Consider the following 9,646-nt stretch of genomic DNA (forward strand, 5'->3'; position numbering starts at 1 on the left):
TCATATATCTTAGCACACGTTAAAAGTAGCGTTTTAATAAATGTTAGTACACGTTATAACAAATGTCACTTTAAATAAGTTTTCAAGTCTCATATCCACTATAACTCCGATAAATCAATATAATGTGCATACACATCGAGAGTAGATATATCTCATATATCTTAGCACACGTTAAAAGTAGCGTTTTAATAAATGTTAGTACACGTTATAACAAATGTCACTTTAAATAAGTTTTCAAGTCTCATATCCACTATAACTCCGATAAATCAATATAATGTGCATACACATCGAGAGTAGATATATCTCATATATCTTAGCACACGTTAAAAGTAGCGTTTTAATAAATGTTAGTACACGTTATAACAAATGTCACTTTAAATAAGTTTTCAAGTCTCATATCCACTATAACTCCGATAAATCAATATAATGTGCATACACATCGAGAGTAGATATATCTCATATATCTTAGCACACGTTAAAAGTAGCGTTTTAATAAATGTTAGTACACGTTATAACAAATGTCACTTTAAATAAGTTTTCAAGTCTCATATCCACTATAACTCCGATAAATCAATATAATGTGCATACACATCGAGAGTAGATATATCTCATATATCTTAGCACACGTTAAAAGTAGCGTTTTAATAAATGTTAGTACACGTTATAACAAATGTCACTTTAAATAAGTTTTCAAGTCTCATATCCACTATAACTCCGATAAATCAATATAATGTGCATACACATCGAGAGTAGATATATCTCATATATCTTAGCACACGTTAAAAGTAGCGTTTTAATAAATGTTAGTACACGTTATAACAAATGTCACTTTAAATAAGTTTTCAAGTCTCATATCCACTATAACTCCGATAAATCAATATAATGTGCATACACATCGAGAGTAGATATATCTCATATATCTTAGCACACGTTAAAAGTAGCGTTTTAATAAATGTTAGTACACGTTATAACAAATGTCACTTTAAATAAGTTTTCAAGTCTCATATCCACTATAACTCCGATAAATCAATATAATGTGCATACACATCGAGAGTAGATATATCTCATATATCTTAGCACACGTTAAAAGTAGCGTTTTAATAAATGTTAGTACACGTTATAACAAATGTCACTTTAAATAAGTTTTCAAGTCTCATATCCACTATAACTCCGATAAATCAATATAATGTGCATACACATCGAGAGTAGATATATCTCATATATCTTAGCACACGTTAAAAGTAGCGTTTTAATAAATGTTAGTACACGTTATAACAAATGTCACTTTAAATAAGTTTTCAAGTCTCATATCCACTATAACTCCGATAAATCAATATAATGTGCATACACATCGAGAGTAGATATATCTCATATATCTTAGCACACGTTAAAAGTAGCGTTTTAATAAATGTTAGTACACGTTATAACAAATGTCACTTTAAATAAGTTTTCAAGTCTCATATCCACTATAACTCCGATAAATCAATATAATGTGCATACACATCGAGAGTAGATATATCTCATATATCTTAGCACACGTTAAAAGTAGCGTTTTAATAAATGTTAGTACACGTTATAACAAATGTCACTTTAAATAAGTTTTCAAGTCTCATATCCACTATAACTCCGATAAATCAATATAATGTGCATACACATCGAGAGTAGATATATCTCATATATCTTAGCACACGTTTAAAAGTAGCGTTTTAATAAATGTTAGTACACGTTATAACAAATGTCACTTTAAATAAGTTTTCAAGTCTCATATCCACTATAACTCCGATAAATCAATATAATGTGCATACACATCGAGAGTAGATATATCTCATATATCTTAGCACACGTTAAAAGTAGCGTTTTAATAAATGTTAGTACACGTTATAACAAATGTCACTTTAAATAAGTTTTCAAGTCTCATATCCACTATAACTCCGATAAATCAATATAATGTGCATACACATCGAGAGTAGATATATCTCATATATCTTAGCACACGTTAAAAGTAGCGTTTTAATAAATGTTAGTACACGTTATAACAAATGTCACTTTAAATAAGTTTTCAAGTCTCATATCCACTATAACTCCGATAAATCAATATAATGTGCATACACATCGAGAGTAGATATATCTCATATATCTTAGCACACGTTAAAAGTAGCGTTTTAATAAATGTTAGTACACGTTATAACAAATGTCACTTTAAATAAGTTTTCAAGTCTCATATCCACTATAACTCCGATAAATCAATATAATGTGCATACACATCGAGAGTAGATATATCTCATATATCTTAGCACACGTTAAAAGTAGCGTTTTAATAAATGTTAGTACACGTTATAACAAATGTCACTTTAAATAAGTTTTCAAGTCTCATATCCACTATAACTCCGATAAATCAATATAATGTGCATACACATCGAGAGTAGATATATCTCATATATCTTAGCACACGTTAAAAGTAGCGTTTTAATAAATGTTAGTACACGTTATAACAAATGTCACTTTAAATAAGTTTTCAAGTCTCATATCCACTATAACTCCGATAAATCAATATAATGTGCATACACATCGAGAGTAGATATATCTCATATATCTTAGCACACGTTAAAAGTAGCGTTTTAATAAATGTTAGTACACGTTATAACAAATGTCACTTTAAATAAGTTTTCAAGTCTCATATCCACTATAACTCCGATAAATCAATATAATGTGCATACACATCGAGAGTAGATATATCTCATATATCTTAGCACACGTTAAAAGTAGCGTTTTAATAAATGTTAGTACACGTTATAACAAATGTCACTTTAAATAAGTTTTCAAGTCTCATATCCACTATAACTCCGATAAATCAATATAATGTGCATACACATCGAGAGTAGATATATCTCATATATCTTAGCACACGTTAAAAGTAGCGTTTTAATAAATGTTAGTACACGTTATAACAAATGTCACTTTAAATAAGTTTTCAAGTCTCATATCCACTATAACTCCGATAAATCAATATAATGTGCATACACATCGAGAGTAGATATATCTCATATATCTTAGCACACGTTAAAAGTAGCGTTTTAATAAATGTTAGTACACGTTATAACAAATGTCACTTTAAATAAGTTTTCAAGTCTCATATCCACTATAACTCCGATAAATCAATATAATGTGCATACACATCGAGAGTAGATATATCTCATATATCTTAGCACACGTTAAAAGTAGCGTTTTAATAAATGTTAGTACACGTTATAACAAATGTCACTTTAAATAATTTTTCAAGTCTCATATCCACTATACTCCGATAAATCAATATAATGTGCATACACATCGAGAGTAGATATATCTCATATATCTTAGCACACGTTAAAAGTAGCGTTTTAATAAATGTTAGTACACGTTATAACAAATGTCACTTTAAATAAGTTTTCAAGTCTCATATCCACTATAACTCCGATAAATCAATATAATGTGCATACACATCGAGAGTAGATATATCTCATATATCTTAGCACACGTTAAAAGTAGCGTTTTAATAAATGTTAGTACACGTTATAACAAATGTCACTTTAAATAAGTTTTCAAGTCTCATATCCACTATAACTCCGATAAATCAATATAATGTGCATACACATCGAGAGTAGATATATCTCATATATCTTAGCACACGTTAAAAGTAGCGTTTTAATAAATGTTAGTACACGTTATAACAAATGTCACTTTAAATAAGTTTTCAAGTCTCATATCCACTATAACTCCGATAAATCAATATAATGTGCATACACATCGAGAGTAGATATATCTCATATATCTTAGCACACGTTAAAAGTAGCGTTTTAATAAATGTTAGTACACGTTATAACAAATGTCACTTTAAATAAGTTTTCAAGTCTCATATCCACTATAACTCCGATAAATCAATATAATGTGCATACACATCGAGAGTAGATATATCTCATATATCTTAGCACACGTTAAAAGTAGCGTTTTAATAAATGTTAGTACACGTTATAACAAATGTCACTTTAAATAAGTTTTCAAGTCTCATATCCACTATAACTCCGATAAATCAATATAATGTGCATACACATCGAGAGTAGATATATCTCATATATCTTAGCACACGTTAAAAGTAGCGTTTTAATAAATGTTAGTACACGTTATAACAAATGTCACTTTAAATAAGTTTTCAAGTCTCATATCCACTATAACTCCGATAAATCAATATAATGTGCATACACATCGAGAGTAGATATATCTCATATATCTTAGCACACGTTAAAAGTAGCGTTTTAATAAATGTTAGTACACGTTATAACAAATGTCACTTTAAATAAGTTTTCAAGTCTCATATCCACTATAACTCCGATAAATCAATATAATGTGCATACACATCGAGAGTAGATATATCTCATATATCTTAGCACACGTTAAAAGTAGCGTTTTAATAAATGTTAGTACACGTTATAACAAATGTCACTTTAAATAAGTTTTCAAGTCTCATATCCACTATAACTCCGATAAATCAATATAATGTGCATACACATCGAGAGTAGATATATCTCATATATCTTAGCACACGTTAAAAGTAGCGTTTTAATAAATGTTAGTACACGTTATAACAAATGTCACTTTAAATAAGTTTTCAAGTCTCATATCCACTATAACTCCGATAAATCAATATAATGTGCATACACATCGAGAGTAGATATATCTCATATATCTTAGCACACGTTAAAAGTAGCGTTTTAATAAATGTTAGTACACGTTATAACAAATGTCACTTTAAATAAGTTTTCAAGTCTCATATCCACTATAACTCCGATAAATCAATATAATGTGCATACACATCGAGAGTAGATATATCTCATATATCTTAGCACACGTTAAAAGTAGCGTTTTAATAAATGTTAGTACACGTTATAACAAATGTCACTTTAAATAAGTTTTCAAGTCTCATATCCACTATAACTCCGATAAATCAATATAATGTGCATACACATCGAGAGTAGATATATCTCATATATCTTAGCACACGTTAAAAGTAGCGTTTTAATAAATGTTAGTACACGTTATAACAAATGTCACTTTAAATAAGTTTTCAAGTCTCATATCCACTATAACTCCGATAAATCAATATAATGTGCATACACATCGAGAGTAGATATATCTCATATATCTTAGCACACGTTAAAAGTAGCGTTTTAATAAATGTTAGTACACGTTATAACAAATGTCACTTTAAATAAGTTTTCAAGTCTCATATCCACTATAACTCCGATAAATCAATATAATGTGCATACACATCGAGAGTAGATATATCTCATATATCTTAGCACACGTTAAAAGTAGCGTTTTAATAAATGTTAGTACACGTTATAACAAATGTCACTTTAAATAAGTTTTCAAGTCTCATATCCACTATAACTCCGATAAATCAATATAATGTGCATACACATCGAGAGTAGATATATCTCATATATCTTAGCACACGTTAAAAGTAGCGTTTTAATAAATGTTAGTACACGTTATAACAAATGTCACTTTAAATAAGTTTTCAAGTCTCATATCCACTATAACTCCGATAAATCAATATAATGTGCATACACATCGAGAGTAGATATATCTCATATATCTTAGCACACGTTAAAAGTAGCGTTTTAATAAATGTTAGTACACGTTATAACAAATGTCACTTTAAATAATTTTTCAAGTCTCATATCCACTATAACTCCGATAAATCAATATAATGTGCATACACATCGAGAGTAGATATATCTCGTATATCTTAGCACACGTTAAAAGTAGCGTTTTAATAAATGTTAGTACACGTTATAACAAATGTCACTTTAAATAAGTTTTCAAGTCTCATATCCACTATAACTCCGATAAATCAATATAATGTGCATACACATCGAGAGTAGATATATCTCATATATCTTAGCACACGCTAAAAGTAGCGTTTTAATAAATGTTAGTACACGTTATAACAAATGTCACTTTAAATAAGTTTTCAAGTCTCATATCCACTATAACTCCGATAAATCAATATAATGTGCATACACATCGAGAGTAGATATATCTCGTATATCTTAGCACACGTTAAAAGTAGCGTTTTAATAAATGTTAGTACACGTTATAACAAATGTCACTTTAAATAATTTTTCAAGTCTCATATCCACAATAACTCCGATAAATCAATATAATGTGCATACACATCGAGAGTAGATATATCTCATATATCTTAGCACATGCTAAAAGTAGCGTTTTAATAAATGTTAGTACACGTTATAACAAATGTCACTTTAAATAAGTTTTCAAGTCTCATATCCACTATAACTCCGATAAATCAATATAATGTGCATACACATCGAGAGTAGATATATCTCGTATATCTTAGCACACGTTAAAAGTAGCGTTTTAATAAATGTTAGTACACGTTATAACAAATGTCACTTTAAATAATTTTTCAAGTCTCATATCCACAATAACTCCGATAAATCAATATAATGTGCATACACATCAAGAATAAAATAACGCATATATCTTAGCACACGTTTAAAGTAGCGTTATAATAAATGTTAGTTCATGTTAAAACAAATGTCACTTTAAGTTATTAGTCAAGTCTCATATCCACTATAACTCCAATAAATCAATATAATGTGCATACACATCAGGAATAAAATAACACATATATCTTAGCACACGTTTAAAGTAGCGTTATAATAAATGTTAGTTCATGTTAAAACAAATGTCACTTTAAGTTATTAGTCAAGTCTCATATCCACTATAACTCCAATAAATCAATATAATGTGCATACACATCAAGAATAAAATAACGCATATATCTTAGCACACGTTTAAAGTAGCGTTATAATAAATGTTAGTTCATGTTAAAACAAATGTCACTTTAAGTTATTAGTCAAGTCTCATATCCACTATAACTCCAATAAATCAATGTAATGTGCATACACATCGAGAATAAAATAACTCATATATCTTAGCACACGTTAAAAGTAGCGTTATAATAAATGTTAGTACACGTTATAACAAATGTCACTTTAAGTTAATTTCAAGTCTCATATCCACTATAACTCCGATAAATCAATATAATGTGCTTACACATCGAGAGTAGAATAACTCATATATCTTAGCACACGTTAAAAGTAGGTAAACAAATAATATACCATTCCCATAAAAATGTCTTGAAGGTTCTTAACATGTATTGACCCAGTCAATATCATTACAGATGCAGACATACATTATTTATTCAACTGCTGAGAAAACATGCCTCAGAAGCATATCTCCACTGGGAGAAGAAATCATCTTTTCTCATGGACTAGGACGATGATAGATTTTCTTAGTATTCTTTTTATCGGTGATCAGAACTGAACTAACATACATTGTGCCAAAACATTCTAATCTCGCAATTTTCGATTTAATGTTAAATTTTGTTCTAAATTAGCTTTTGGCGATAGAGTTTGAGTTGACGGTACGTTATTTTAAGAAAGTGAGCAAATAGAGTATTACACTGTTTAAATTTTTCGAGCGTTATAAATTCTAATGTAATTGAAATTTGTAGCAGCTTTAGTATGGTGATAATTTATGCAATGCTACTGTATTCTTTTACCCTTTGACACGCATGCAACACCAATGCTCCTTTCATTATTTTTTTTCTGGCGTTCTAATTACAGAGATGTCAACTGCTCCGGATACGCCAAAATAATTTAAAAAACGGGAAATAACTTCAAACTAAATTTTGCAAATATTTGACTAATTTTGCGTGCTTTTTAAAGGGCATAGCATGACATAACTACTATTAAATGGGTATTTATTTAAGTATACGAATTATTTAGAAATAGTGGTGGATAAAAATCTACTGAATGGAATTTATTAAACCAAGAAACACAATTGATAAACTACCACTTGAAAATATATATTTGTTGTCCGGAGCAAGTTGACTTCACTGTAATTACAAGTAAAAATATATTTTGGTATTTTTTTAATTACGAAAAACAGAGTATTAGTTATACTGAAAAAATTTGTTAGATTATCTGAATTATTTTTGAACTAAAATATTAAATCCATTAAGTAGTTTGAACTATTTATTTTCCATGCATATTCAAACATTTATCAATAATTGATTTTGTAAAACAAAAAAAATTTTAACGATGAATAAATATTTTTCTTAGATCTAAATAGCAGCAAATAAGTGCAAATTTGAAAAATAATTGCTTGGAAGTGAGTCGTGTTTGGAAGATTTTACTTTTAATGCAAAAAAAGATACCGGTGTTTCATAATGTAAGCGTCAGCCGTATATTTGGAAGTGAAAATTATCAGATTTTGTATCAGTTTTTCCATAAAAACTCTAGGTTGTTGCAAGCAATATTTCCTCATCCCAGTGTTTCTTTCCCCAACCAAACAAAATAACTTTTTGTTAATCTTGTTTTTTTAATGCATTACTGAATATTTAGTAAATAAATGCATTACTAGTACACTTTAACGATTTTCTTTTTTAATTAACTTAAATGGACTGAATCAAACAGTCACTGCTAGTCTCGAAAATTTTCTTGACCTTCATTCTGAATTCGCTGATTTTTAAGGAATTTTGCGCCAACTAATTTTTAAGTTGCAATTTCCTCAACGAGTTTGATATTGAGAAAACAAAATTAGTTTTCCAAAAAAAAGTATATCCTATAGCCGTCATTTAACAACACGTCGTACCATTAATCGCACAGCTGTAGCCGAATACTCGATAAAAACAACGATGCTTGAATACACAATATTAGAGTTTAATTTGAACTAATTTAATTTATTACTTTATTAAGTTGGCAACTAATTTTGCCCCGTGAAAAAGTTAAAGCACCAAAATTATGGTTTACATTAAATAGAGTTTAGCGAGAAATAATAAGAGCGCGAGTTCTGTGACACGGAATTTTTCTTCGACTTTTAAAATCTAATAAATCGTTTGACTGTCGACTTCGTACAATAACTGCAAATTTTTTTACGAGACATACGTATATGTTACGGTGAAACACCGAAATCAGGAGAATGTCAACATTCACGTAGTCGCTTGGTGTATGCCCGAAATATTTGCTAAATTCCCTTATTTCTGATTCTCACCGGTGAATGTCAACAATCACATAGTCGCTTTGGTGAATGTCCAAAATATTTGTTATATCCAATTTTATATTAATTTATTCGTTAATATTATTATATTTATTTGATATATTTATATTTATTCTATATTTTAATACTTACTGACGATAAATTAGAAGAAACATCAGTGTTTGGAGTATCGGGCAAATATATACCGGGCAATGCCACTTGACCTTAAAAAAACATCAGTGTAGGCAAACCGTAGGCATACCGGGCAAATGTATAGCAAGCAGTGGCACTTAACCTTAAAAAAACATCAGTGTAGGGTTGAAATCAAATAAATGTAATTATATCCACAAATAAATTCATATCAAATCGAATGTAATAAATATTTCGGACATTCACCAAAGCATATCTGTGATTGTCGACATACACCGGTGAGGGTCCGAATGTACAAGAATGTAATGAAATATTCGATCTTTCACCGACGTATTTGGTGTTTGTCGACATTCACCGGTGAAAGTCAACAACCACCGATTTCGATCTTTCG

Source organism: Parasteatoda tepidariorum, chromosome 5 (genome assembly GCF_982258835.1).
Source record: "Parasteatoda tepidariorum strain Cologne lab strain chromosome 5, Ptep-v5.0, whole genome shotgun sequence".
Taxonomy (NCBI): domain Eukaryota; kingdom Metazoa; phylum Arthropoda; class Arachnida; order Araneae; family Theridiidae; genus Parasteatoda; species Parasteatoda tepidariorum.